Source organism: Peromyscus californicus, unplaced genomic scaffold (genome assembly GCF_007827085.1).
Source record: "Peromyscus californicus insignis strain IS unplaced genomic scaffold, ASM782708v3 Scaffold_13__1_contigs__length_99412109, whole genome shotgun sequence".
Taxonomy (NCBI): Eukaryota; Metazoa; Chordata; class Mammalia; order Rodentia; family Cricetidae; genus Peromyscus; species Peromyscus californicus.
Genome location: NW_026294424.1, coordinates 68300967 through 68315731, shown reverse-complemented (window position 1 = coordinate 68315731; position 14765 = coordinate 68300967).

Sequence of the window (14765 nt, the reverse complement as noted above, 5' to 3'; positions counted from 1 at the left end):
TTTAATCCCAGCACTCGGGAGGCAGAGCCAGGCGGATCTCTGTGAGTTCGAGGCCAGCCTGGGCTACCAAGTGAGTTCCAGGAAAAGGCGCAAAGCTACACAGAGAAACCCTGTCTCGAAAAACAAAAAAAAATAAAAATAAAAATAAAAATAAAAATGAATTAAAAGCCTCTGTGTGTTTATTTACAAACAGATTGGGCAAATAAGAACTTAGCTTTTTTCTCTCTGTTTGTGTGTGTGTGTGTGTGTGTGTGTGTGTGTGTGTGTGTGTGTGCATGTACCCATATGGGAGATCAGAAGAATGCATTGCCTGTCTTATTTTATCATTCTCTACCTTATTCTCTTAAGACAGGGTGTCTCACTGAACTGGAAGCTCACAGTTTAGCTAGAGTAGCTGACTGGTTACCAAGCACCTGGGACCTCCCCATCTATCCTGGCCCCTCCCCTTAGTGCTAGGGCTACAAGTTTGCATGGTCTCTCTCAGCTTTTACATGAGTGCTGGGAATTCAAATTCAGGTCTTCATCCTCACACAGTAAGTAGTACCCTTTCCCACTGAACTATACACCTACCCCCTAAAGCAGCAACAGCCTGCCTCCATCTTAGGCTTAAAAGCCATCTTATAGTAAAGACAAACCTGGTTCATTCCCGTTTATGATTAAACCTCTGTTTCTCAAAGATTGGGCTTTGCCCCACCCATAACCTTAACTACAGATGATTCTGTACTGTATTCCAGAAATGTTTTTGTTTCAAAAAGTTAATAACCATCTTGCACCTTTGTTCCAAAAGGTTGTTATGACCACCTTGTTACAACCACCTTGCAATCATGTCTTTGTTTCAGGAGGTTGTTATGACTAACTTGTTATGGTAATGTCCTGGTCCGGTAACCCCGCCTATTTTGCCTGTCAAATCCCCCATTTGGAAACCCCCTACTCCCGGGCTATAAAAACTTTGTTTTCCTCACATCCAGTGCTGACATCTCAAATCTTGCCTTAGGGGCAGACAACCCATGAACATAAATAAAAAAGCTTGCTTAAATTAATTTGGCCATGATGGGTCGGTGGTCTTTCTTCTCCCGTCTTTGATATTAACACTAGTCTTTAATCTTTTTTTTTTTTTTTTTGGTTTTTCGAGACAGGGTTTCTCTGTGTAGCTTTGCGCCTTTCCTGGGACTCACTTGGTAGCCCAGGCTGGCCTCGAACTCACAGAGATCCGCCTGGCTCTGCCTCCCGAGTGCTGGGATTAAAGGCGTGCGCCACCACCGCCCGGCATCTTTTTTTTTTTTTAAAGATTTATTTACTTTTATTCTATGAGTATTTTGCCAACATGTATGTAAGTGTACCAAGTGCATGCCTAGTACTGGAAGAGGCCAGAAAAAGGTGCTACATCTCCTGGAACTGGAGTTGCAGGCCACCATGTGGGTACTGGGAACCCAGGTCCTCTGAAAGAGCAGTAAGTATTCTTAACTGTTGAGACAGCTCTCCAGCATTCTCCTTTCCCCCTTTTGAAGGCAGAGTCTCACTGTGTAGCCCTGGCTGGCCTCGAACTCACTATGTAGATCAGAGAATAAGTGACTTTGTTTTTATTCCAGTACAATTTTTATATTTATTATTGTACTGCAACTCCAGTTTTTGTATTTATGATTGCATAACTTGAGATCTGGTATGGTGATGGCTCCAGCAGGTGTTTTTTTTAATTGCTGTTGATGATATTTAATATTTAGTTTTGTTCTGGATATTCCCAGTCATTTGTTTTTCCATATGAAATTCAAAAATGATTTCTAATTTCTGTGAAAAATTGTGTTGGAATTTTTAAGGCAAAGACATTGACTACATAGAGTGCTTTTTGATGCACAGCCATTTTCTCAACATTAATCCTGCCATTCCGTGAGCATGGGAGTTCTTTCCACATTCTGGTATAGAGAGATCCACTTGCCTTTGCCTCCCAAGTGCTGGGGTTAAGGGTGTGTACCACCACGCCCATCTCCCTTGATCTTTTTAGGACTATAAGAACACCATAGCTCCTGTTGCATTTGTTGTGACCACAATTGTAAGTATCTTTTTTTTAATTCAGGAGAGCACCAGCTGACTCTGGTTTTGTTACAGTCTTTGGATGGCTATATGAGTTAGCACAGGCAATAACAAAGGTTAGAAAGAGTATGGATAAATTGGAGCCTGTATGCAGAGTTGGTGGGCTTATAAAAAGGCTCAGCCACTTTGAAAACTAGCCTGGTGTTCATCAAAAGTTAAACATAGAATTGCCATATGACTCAGCTCTTCTAGATTCATGCTCAGCAGAATTGGAAAATATGTCCTTTCAAAACGTATATGAATGTCTGTAGAATCCTTGTTCATAGAATACAAAACGTGGGGTGGGGGAGGCCCTTCAATTGATAAGTAGCTAAACAATGTGACGTGTCTTTTGAGAGATACAGGACAGTCAGTACGTGCATCTGGGCTAGTGAAGTCGGGCAGGCTTCCCCTTACATAAAAGGGCATTACAGTGGGCAGTTGATGGCTGTCTCGTTAGCAGGGCTCAACACATCTAAACAGGCTAATTCAATGGATGCTTCTGTCTTTGTTTTTTGAGTAGAAGAGGCCACCTGCAATAACAGGGCCTTGTTATGGCAAAGCATGAGGTTCTGAGCCAGTATTATTTCAGAAAGGACTTTGTGTGTTTCTTGCTAATGAGACCACAGTGAGACAGCTGAGAAATACATTCTGAAGACTTAATTCCTTTCCTCTTCGGATAAACTTCTTTCCAAAGCTCAAATCCTGCCTCAAAATACCATTAACCTTGACGTGTATCTACAAAGGAATACAAATTAATTAGAAGACAACCCCAGAAGGGAAAGTTGTTTTAAAATGAGTTAAACACAATGATTTTTTTGACAGACAAAATAATCGACAAAAATGTATTTAAGTGATAGCTAAATGTCTTTTGAGAAGAAAATTAAGCAGGCCAATTGCTTCTTAGAAGTCACAGTATCTTTTGATTAGAATAATAATAAATGTTATTTTGAAGATGTTCAAAAGCATCAACAAACAAATTCTAATCCCTTTATCTGAGAATTATTGTTAATGTATAGAATCCATAGGTGCTCATTCTCCTGGGAGAATAGAAGGCTTGCTTAGTGAAGAATGTCTCCAAGTAAAGGAAATCAATTTAGTTTCTGTTGTTGGCTCTTCATCAACAAATCAAGTTTCTTTTCATTCAACCAAAAATAATTCTAGGGGCTGGAGAGATGGCTCCTCGGGTAACACTTGTTGCTCTTGCAGAGGACCCGGGTTCGGTTCTCAGCACCCACACAGTAGCTCACAACCATTCATAACTCCAGCTCAAAGTAATCCAATGCCCTCTTCTGACCTCCATGGGTACCAGGTACATATGTGCTGCACATACATGCAAGCAAAACACCCACATGCATAAAGTAAAGCAAACAAATAAAAAATAATTCCATTAGCACTCTAACTTTTGAGAAGACTCCAATTTTTATTGGTTTGTTTGTATAACACCCCTGAGTCACAACTCAGTGGCTTAGTTGAGAATAATCCTTGTGCCTTTACCTCAACAAAACAAGAGAGTTATTTACAGTGCACTCCTAGATGAGGTCAGTGAGCATGTCTCTATATATTCTTCTTTTCTCCCCACCGACAAGCTTGTCTAAAATTATGTACTGCTTTCCTGTGGACTCACGCACAGAGTGTGGGACCATGCCAGGAGAGAAGGGTCGATTCTTTGCTGGGTTTTTTATGGACTCACATTCAAGTGTTTCCCCAGCTGTGTTTACAGCGCTGGGTTTCTAAACCTCTTGAGAAGTAATCAGTTTTGATCATCTTAAACCCCGAAGTAAATTTTCTTTTCTGGAGACTACTCCCGGTTGCTAACACAGGTTAGCCTGGCCTATTGAACTATCTTTTAGTGCGGTGACATCCAAAAGTGAAAGCTGTGATTTCACTCTGAGGAAGAGAGAGGCCTGAAACACAACACGCAGCCTTCCTGCATGGATGAGGGATCTGAATTCCTCTACTCTTAAAAAGGTTATTACATCCTGTCTTGTTCCATGGTTATTTCACTGTGAAAGTCTGGTACCTTCAAAACAATGTAAGCCTCTTTAGAGCCAAGATTTTCAAATGCTATTTTTATTATAACTCATGTTTTATCACTTTCTATAATAACTGATGTAACCAGGGACATACATATGCTCTCAGTCATGTTTGCTTTTTGATTCATAATAAATGATATTTAAATTTTTGGTGATTGTAATTTATGGGCGATTTCTAGTTGGGAAATTTTTATAGGTAGCTAGCTATATTTACTATTCTTTGGTGCAAATTCTAGCTACACAACTAGCCACACTTAGAGCCAGAGGTTTGCTAAGAGTTGAGGTTTTACCAGTTAACTACATAAACTTGGAACAGTCAGCAAATCCAAGTGTGCCCCAGTTTCCTTGTGGAAATGATAAAGAACTAACAAAATCAGTCAAAGTACATGGCACCATGGTCAACATATTGATAAGTTTTCAAAAAACGTTAATTGCGATTGCTATCAGTGACACGATTACAACCACTGTGCCCTTGACCAAGGGGCCCAGTTCCCCATTCTCTGGGAAGATTCTCTCTTCTTTTCAGAACTGTCTCCGAGGGAAAATGAGGTACCATAGGGATAACTGCAAAGGTGGCTGACTAAATCTAGAGCACCACGGTGTTCATTCGTGACACATCCAAATTCCAAGAAAATGAGACAACAGCCCATCAGGTGCTGCACGAAGCACTTCGTTTTATCAAGACCTACTAAACTCCCAGTGGCCAATCCTGTTGCCCTGGGAAGAGGGTACTGAAGAGTTGAAAGACGCTGGACCTGTGTTTGCAATCGTCTGACCCTGTGAGCTTTACAGTGTGGAGGACATAGAGATTGTTTGTGATCGCGTCAGGAACGTGTTTTCCCAGGTTCCAAAATGGAAGTAGAAAACATGTCTCACTATATGCAGAGAACTAGAAAAGCATAGATTAAATTCAAATGACCAAGCTCCTATACTAATAATACGCTGCTGCTTTATAGACAGTTTTTGTGGTTTAAAACAACCACTAAATATTATTTGCCACAGTTGTGGGTTGGCTGAGGCATTCTTCTGTGAGTTTTGGCTGCGGTTACTTGGGAGGCTGCTTTTAAGTGAGAAATCCAAGATGGCTTCCCTCATGCCTGAGAGTTGGTTCTGGTCAGTAACCAGAGCCTCAGTTCTCTTGATGAGGTCTCTCATTCACCCCTTGATGGTCTCTTTCTAGCTTGGTTGCCTAATCACAAGTTCCATAAGGGCAAGAATACAAAAGCCTCTAGCACTCCCACAGTGTTCCAAAAGTCACTCGGGGAGATTGCAGGAATCAGGAGCATGCCTGCCTTTGCTTGGAGGGAAGTGACATCCATCATCAGTTAATCATTGTTGTGTAGCAAAGCATCCCAGGATTATACTAAATTTCCCTCATCTATTCATTATGCCTTCCACTGTGACAGTTTCTTATTTGTGGCATCTGTAAATAGCTTTCTGGTTTCTTTCTGCAATTACTTAGCTTGAAGTGTCAGTGACTTGAAGAAAAAATATCTATCTTTCTCACTCTGAGAGTTCAAAAGTTGACAGAGGAAGTGAGGAATAGTTCTGAAAGTCAACTTGGAATGAAATGAAGAGGATGTAGCAAGGAGCGAGACTCTGAGTCTGACCACACCCTTGGAGACTCCTTTGAAGGTTCCCAGTGCTGCATAAGGAGATTGTGGGCCAGGGGATGAGCAAACGTGAGCTAGAAAGCACGTTGTGAGCATCAAGGATGAGGCAGGAGCATGAAGCTCACACCACAGGGGCTCACTAGAGGCATCTCAAGTCAATGCTCTTGGCACTCAAATATCTAAGGCCTATTACCCAGCAAGCAACTGTTGATTGCCCGGGGTATCTGGGATGTAACTCTTTCCCTCTGGATTCTTAGATGTGGATGGAAAAGTTACACAGCTCCATGAAAATCTATCTGAAGTCGCTTGCTTTGCCTAGAAAGGTGGACATGAGGGTGACTTCAGAGAAGGAAGTGTGGAGAAGAAGGGGAGGAAGTGGAAACTCCACAGGAATTCCACTTCTGTGAGCGTGTTGAAGCCTCTCTAGTGCTGTTTCTGAGATAAGACCCAGGGTCACAGGAAAGACAGTGTTAAAGGCTAGGAATTCCACAGGCCAATGACCCTAGCCTGCTCTGTACACAGTGATTGGAGGCCAGACTGGCCTACAAGAGACCTTGTCTCAATAAACAAACAATTTTTTTTTAAATCCCAGATTAAGAACACGTTATATTTAGGAATATATATGCATATTCATATCTGTATATGCACGCAATAATTAATGAAAACAGAGGCCATGCATTTGAAGGAGAGTAGGAACAGGTATATGGAAGGGTTTGGAGGGAGGGAAAGGAAAGGAGAAATGTTATCATTATATTATAATCTCAAAAATAAAAATAGATTAAAAAATTAATAGCAACAAAAATAAATTCTTTCCTGGAGAATGGAGACTGTACAGGAACAGTGTTACACAGGGAACCACAAGTTTTCCTGTTAGTCAGGAAGTCATCTGAGAGACAGAGTCTCATGTGGACCAAGTGATTTCAGGCATTTTCCTAAGTGCATGTGCCTGACGTCTGAGGAAGTGCATGCGCGCTGTCACGTGCAGATGCGGTCACGTGTGGGTGCGGTCACGTGTGGGTGAGGTCACGTGAGGGTGCGGTCACGTGCGGGTGCCTTTGGTTTGCTTTGCTTTTAACATTTGCTTTTGTCTCAGCGCTTACTTTCTCATCACACATGTCAACTCCCAAACCGCCCTCACTATCGTCTGTTTAGTATCTTTCCTATGTTCCCACGGCTCTATGGTTATGTGCGGACACATACACACAGACGCACAAGGTGCTTTTCGGTCCTTGTTTATTTTATAGAAATCAGCCGTGTGATACATCACTCCTTGTAATCTGCTTGACTCCGTCAACAACGCCTTCTGAAGTCCTCCTTGCCGGCCAGCACAACTCGCACCCATTCTTCTTGGTGACTGTGCTGCCCCATCTCAGGGGTGGCCATAATTTATTTAGCCATGCCCCTCGTCCTAGACATACTTCCTGACTTCTACACAACAATTCGCACAGAAACAACCATGAAAACAAATCATGAAAAACACATTACATTCTGGTGATCTTACGTCCCATTGGAGAGTTTCTGGGAAAGGACTGCTGGCTGGAAGAGCATGTTTTTGTTTGTTTGGTTTTAGGGGTTTTTGTTTTTTTGTTTTTTTTTTTTTTTGTATTTTGTTGTTGTTTTGAGTATTGGTTGGTTGGCTGGATATTGAACCTTGGGCTCTGCGTAAGCCAGACAAGTTGCTGCATTGCTGAACTGTGTCCCTATCCCCGGTTTTATTTCTGAGACAGAGTCTCCCAAAGCTTCAAATTTTCTCTCTAGTCCAGATAATCCTTGAATTTGCAGTTCAGCCTCCAGCCTCCCAAGAGTCAGGTGTTATAACCCTGGGCCACCAGGCCAACTGAGAGTGTATCCATCTTGAACTTTCTATAGATGCTGCTGTGTCTCTAAGAGGATGTCACATTTCTCATTTCATCCATGCTGTGTGACCATGCTCCCTTCCTCATGACTTTCCCAGCACAAAACAGCGTTACAGACTCTTTACATTGTGGCCGGCCTGATGGGCAGAAAGTCTGACCTCCCTGTTAGTGGATTTGTAGTCTTTTCACCCTTGGGGACTCTGAAGAGCTTTCCTGGCTTCTTGGCCATTACTCAAGTGGCCCATGCACGTTTCTTACTCTTCTCAGGTTCCTTTTGTCAAATTATACTCAGTCATTATATTCTAAAAAACTAAGCATATTATGTGGCATATTCTCTAGCTGGCTCGTGACCTGTGGTACTTTTATACTTCCTTTGTCTTAAGATGTTGTAATTTACAGTCCACTGTATCTAGCTTCCCTCCTGGAGGTTTTGACTTGGAAGGAAGATAGATTAGGGAGGTTTTCCCGTCTCCGCATGGCACCATGGTACATACTGGATCTTCTTGCAAGAGCTCTGCTTTACTTCACTATTCACTCCCACATCTGAACTATGTCACTGAATGTGCAGTAAATTGGAAGCCAGGACACTAAGGTGGCTGACTTGGCTGCACAGGTTCCAGTAACCATTGAGAAAATTGTCTGCCCTGACTCTAGTTATTTTTCTGAAATGATATGCCTTTCTCTTGGAATTTAGAGTTTCCTCTAAAAGTTTTAGATCACTTGCACAATTACTTGAAAAAAAAAATAGGCAGAAAAAAAAATCCATTTTGCCATCACTGGTAAAATACAGTTACAAACAGGGAGCTCTGTGCCATCTTTCCATGGCTGGAGTATTATCTTTCCATTACATTTCTAAGTATTTAGCACTTGATAATTTTTGTTTGTCACTATTTTAAAGGTATTTTTCATCCCTATTTTAATTCCTAGAAAAAAAATAATGATGTATTTCAAATTATTATCCATTATTTGGACCCACCAGCCTTAAAAAATTTCTGTAATTCTGAGAGATTTGGATGAGTCCTTTGGGTTTTCTTGGTTTACAATCAGATCATCTGCAAAAGTAGATATTTTTACTTTTCTTTTCCAGCGATTACTCCCATTTTCAAATTTGCTGCCATAGAGTTTTAAATTGCATTATCTTTTAATGCTTTTAGTCTTTTTAATGTCTGCTGTTTCTGCTTCTTTTCTCCTTTATTATTATTCTTTGGTTTTTTGAGACAGGGTTTCTCTGTGTAGCCCTGGCTGTCCTGAAATTCACTCTGTAGACCAGGCTGGCCTCAAATTCAGGGAGATCCGCCTCCCTCCACCGCCGCCGCCGCCACCACCACCACCACCACCACCACCACCATCTGGTACTTTCTGCTTCTTGATCTTCCTTCATTTTGCTCTTTCTTTTTAATAACCCAGACTTGCTCATGGTCACATGAAGATTGTGCAGACATTTTTATGCAAAATTTTAAATTTAGTTGTATGTTCTATTACTTTTTAAAGAGTTTTAAAGTTTAGGCTTTCTTTATTAGCTATTTTTAAAGATTTATTTTAAGTGTGTGTGTGTGTGTATGTATGTGGTATGTGTGTGTACCTGTGTGGTATGTGTATGTGTGTGCCTATGTGGGATGTATGTGTGTGTGTCTGTGGGTGTGTGTGTGTACCTTTGGTGTGTGTGTACATGTATATTTTCAAGTGAGTGTAGGTGCCCTAAAAGGCCAGAGGTGTCAGATTTCCCAGGAGCTAGAGTGACAGGTGATTGTGAGCCATCCAACTCAGGTGCTAGGAATTGAACTCTGGTCCTTTGCAAGAACAGTATATGCTCATAACAGCTGACCCATATCTCCAGCCACTCTTTTTAAAGTTTTTTTTTATCTATGTGTACTTGTGTGTTTGTGTGTGTCTGTCTGCATGTGCATGCAGGTGCTGATGGAGGTCAGAAGAGAATGTAAATTACAATGCCTTTACCCCTTGAGTTTGCTGAAGTTTTGTTTATAGCCATGTCAGTCTTTGAAAGTTCTCTGCAGATACATAACGAATGATGAAAGTTTTTCTGTATCAGGATCAAAGGAAGAGGCTATTGTATTACATTGGCACACCCACTAAAATAAATCAGCTGGGTCAGCCATATCTTCGCAGACGCTGGGAGGCTGAGACCAGGGGCTTGGATACACAGAAACACTGGAGGCAGCTGGAGAGATGTAGGTCAAAGCTACTAAGTTATGTAGCATGGGTAACTCTGGAGATCCAGTGGGGGGCATACAGATTGTAGTGTTGTGTGCTGGCAATGTGCTGAGAGTGTATTTTAGGTACTTAACACATAATCACTTATCCGAAATAAGATGATGAGTATGCTAATCAATTAACATTATGTTAACCGATTGACTGCAATAATGTGCCCAACTGTCTATGTACATCAAAATATTACACTGCATGCCTTAGATTTATTTCATTTAAAATGCTAGGCATTAAAAGTGTATCTTTGCAGTGTGACTGGGCCACCTCTATTTCCATCCCTTTAGCTCTGGGCCTTGCAACCCCTTTAATAACTGAAATATGGAGAAATTGTGACAGGTCAGTTCTCAGCATTGCCCCTGACTGCCTTTGAGCCCCTTTCCGTGCTAATGGGGTCCCCAGATCTTGCTATGACTTTAAATTGTTTCCTGTATTCTTAAGTTTTCTCCTAAGTGTGCAAGTCAGCAGAAGTTGGAAAAGTTTGTGCACATCTTTGGGCAAGAAACAAGTGCCATAATCAAGCCAGTCACTGAAAACAAAGGGGGCCGTTTCCAAAGTGGCGTTCAAGATACAGAATAACTCAGAGGAAACACGCAGAGCCAGATGATAGTAACAGTGTGTGCCCCAGGAGGTAGAGTTCTTGCTGTGCAAAAGCTTACACTCTTTGTCAGAAATCAGGCACTCCTATGATGTGAAATGCTTTGTTTTTTAAGATTTATTTTATTTTTGTGTATGGATGTTTTGCCTGCCTGTATGTCTATGCACAATGTGTGTGCAGTTTTTGAGGAGACCAGAAGAGGGCATCAAATTCCTCTGGAACTGGAGCTACATATGGTCTGTGTGCTGGCAAGCAGGAGCTAGGAATTAAACTCCCCCCGGGAAGGGCAGTTCTGACACTTGTGAGACAGCATATTGCTCTTCTTAAGATTCTGTGAGCACAGGACTTCCAGTTTCTTGCCCCAGCACCCTCACGGAACTATAGCCTGTGACCTGCCAGTCTACCCAGGGGCAAACCAGAAATGAGGTCAGCTCATTATGTAAAAGACAACTAAATCTGTGTCTGACTTGAAACTAATATCATCATGCCTTTTCAGTTGTAAGAGTCAAATAGAACCTGAGCATATTTCAGAAGTCAGCTCTGCCCTTGCACACTCTTTGAAAGACCCAAAGTCAATTCCCAGGACCCACATGGCTGCTCACAACCATTTCTAACTCCAGTCCTGAGGATCTAATGCCTAATTCTGGCCTCCATGGGCACTAGACATGCACACAGTACACAGACATGCATAGGAGCAACTTACTTCTACACATGAAATAAAATAACAACAATAAAAGATTTTAAAACGAAAATATGCTTGGCCTGAACTCTATACCACCACCCAGGAGAACTCAGCCATCACTTTGCAGTTAGTGAGTTCCTGGGCTTCCTCGTTTCTTCCTGCCTCTGCATGGGATCCACGCATTTCTGTGTCTTATGTACCTGGTTTGAAGCCCTGGAGCTCTCTCAATTTCCCTCCAGAGTGTCCTTTGCCTCAAACATCATGTGAGGTCAAGAACTTAGGACATGTCAGGTCGCTTTTCCTTCAGCCTTAGCTCAGTGTTTCCTCCAAATGTAATGAATAAACACTTTCTTGTGGCCAGAGAATAAGGACAGTAAGGAATGCGCCACCTTTAGCTGTGAGAAAACAATGGCATGGATTCTTTCCAGTGATGGACTGAACAAAAATCAATAGCAATTGTGAATAAATATACTGTCCATTTGGTAAATCAGTCTCCAACAAGTTCATACAACAATAAGCTGATTTTTTTCTTTTCCTTTTTGCTTGCTTGCTTTCTTTTTTTTTTTCCAAGCATAGGGGCAAGAGGGAGAGAGGGAGAAGAACTAGTTGTATAGCATAGGCTGACCTGGAACTCTCTGTAATCCTCCTGCCTCAGCTACTCAAGTAAACAGGCCTAGCTTGACCAGTTGCTTTTGACAGCACCCCCTGTCCACTTCTATTTACAAGAATTGTTCGTATGACTGGAGAATGTAATAACAGAGGGGTGGCCGTCAGAAATAAGTTGATTTCCATTTGAAAAACCAGCCCCAAATATTCCAGGCAATTTGGTAGCCCAGGTCTGCAGGTGCAACAATGGTTATAGCGTAGCATCAACCAACCAGAACAGAGTTCAAGAGTAAAGGTGTAGTGCAGCCCTATGGGGTTCGTATACCCTGCCTACAACCCAACTCCAACAATTCATATCATTCTGTATCCAAATCCTCTTTTCTCTTTGCCTTCCCTAGATATATTTTGTTCATCTGTGCATTCATATCGGGAAGTCATTTCTCCATTTGCTAGGCATGGTGAGGAGAAAAACGAGTCCTTCTCAAATGCAGCGAGGATCCTCTGATCCTCAGGCAGCCCCACAGCTCCTTGGAGTCCTGCCCAACCCACGGCCATCAGGACTCGATGGGCTCCTTTGCGGTCTAAACACTACGCCATTGCGGTGCTCCTTCCACAAGGCTTCCTCCCTGTAGAAACTTTGTCAGTCATTAGCAACCTCGTGGCTCAGAGCATCATTTGATTTTATAATTTTTACACCTGGAAAGTCTTCTTACAGAAGAAGAAATGGGGGCTTGAGAGCTGATGGATGGTCCACTGGACTTAGAACCAACCTCCCATCTTCTCCCATCCTTCTCTAGCCTTAAAAGTACGCTTAATTCCACACTTCCTTTGTCAGCTTCCTTGGATTTCAAGTCTATTGATTTTGTCTTAAAATAGGGAGATATGACCTGTCACAGATAGATATGACCGCCCTTTGTCCCAAGCACACTTCCACCAACCTTTCCTATTTCTCCATCGCTGGCATTGGCTTTGGGATGCAGTCCGACAGCTATCCAGCCTTTCCAGCCCCTCCCCCATGTCACTTTTCCTAATCAAGCCCTTGAATATTTAATCTCTTCTGGGCACCTGTTACTCACAGGACTAATGTTAAAGCCAACATTTCCAGTTCCGGACCAGCTGGTTGATCCTGGGAGTGTCAAATCACAGGAGGCAGAGCTCTCTTGCTACCTTTGGCTCCATGGTCCTCACTGCAGAGGGTAACTTCAGACCTGATGCTTTGGGTGTATAGCAGTGGGTCCTCACATATGTTTTTCCATTTCTCATTCTTAGATTTCTCATACTATGGATTCCTAAGACTTCTTAATGAGGAACCATGTTGCTTTTCTATGAAATCTTATGTGATCATTTCCAAGGGAAGACAGTTTGGGTGTGGGTTCATATCTAGCCTGACTACAACACAATCCTGCTAACTGGCATTAATTTGTATCCAAATGCACAGCAAAGGCTGTACCTACCCCACTCCTGGGGCATACAGTCAGTAATCACCTAACTCAGCCCTTTCTCTGGGGTTATTCTGTATCCTGAATGTCACTTTGGAAATAGTCCCATTTGTAAACTGTTTTCAGTGACCTGGCTTGGCTACAGCACTTGTTTCTTGTCCAGAGATGTGCACAAACTTCCGGTGATTTGCATATTTAGCAGAGAACTTCAGTGGTGCTGATAGGAGATGAGACATCAGTCATTTGAGATTTGAGGGTAGATGGTTATTGGTTCTACAAAGTGGATAATTGGTATGGGAGGTTTGCGGGCAGGTAGAAATCATGATAACCAGTTGGGAGAATGTGACTTTTGGGTGACTGGCAGCTTGGGACTGACATGTTGGTGACCTCTGACATGTGAGGCCTTTATCCTAGAAAAGACATCCTTTGAGACAGATTGAAGGTAACCCAGCATCATGGATCTTCTCCCTACATCTCTAGGTAGGCGACAGTATACTTGGCCCTCGTGGCAGAGATGAGGATGAGGGTCCTTTTGCACAACTACTCTCCACCTTTTCCCTAACCCTGTGGCCAAACAGCATCAAAGACAAAAACCCCCAGGATGCCATCTTGCTGTCACATTCCTGCAGTTGTCACAGCAGCTGTGAGGGACGGGTGGGAAATAGTGTTAGTCCAGGGACAGGCTAATCACTTGCAAGGCTGATCTCCTTGGGAGGTATTTTAGTGGAAGTCACCCAGTGTGGGGATGGGAGCACACCAGTAGCTTGACTTGTCAAGGCTTTATTTCTAGTCCACCTCCTTGAAAGACTAAGAGAAAGTGAGTCAGAAGGGGACCTCATTGTTTTAGGGCTACTAGAAAAACCAGTCTGGCCAGCTTGGCTGATAGCAGATCCTGATACTGTCAAAGGCTCAAATTAAGACATCACAAACAGGGAACTTTGAGATCTGGGGCCTCTAAACACCCAGACTGGCTAATAACACATTCCCAGCTCTTAACCTTCCATGCAACTCACCAGGATGAGCTAAGTAGATTTGAAGACAACATACAAGTCTCTTCTCCGTCATTCTCATATCCCAAGAGGAACAAGTTTCTGCTCTCACCTGTCATTTGGTTCCTGGATTACAGCTGAAGTCCACATTTCCAACTGCACCTTAATTGGACTACTTAGGAATGGGGCACTTCAGGGAAGCATCACAATGGCACCCATACTCTTATAATGGACAAAGGACAGCGGCAGGAAAGTGCTCATTACTCGGCTGAACTCTGGATGGATGTTCAGACTCCATATGGAGAGGAGATGGCTGCACCTAGGGTCAGAGTCACCAGAAGCGGACATGGACAGGTCCTCCCGCCACGTCACCCAGTTCCATACCTGACATTCCAAGGCACTGCGGCTCGTGGTTTCCCAGGATGTCCAATCTTGTTGGCTCCAGCTACCTCACTGTGGATTAGTGACAAGGCCCCCACAGGGAATTTGGCTGCAACAAGATCCTAGGAGATCAGACAGTCGGCCAAATTCCCTGAGCAAACTAAGAGGGACTGTCTTCACACTCAGGATTTGAGAGAAGCCAAGTGAGTTTCCCTGTTTTGGAGACCCTGATGCTCAGAATCTGGCCAAGGCTGCCTCTCCATTGATGGTGAGTG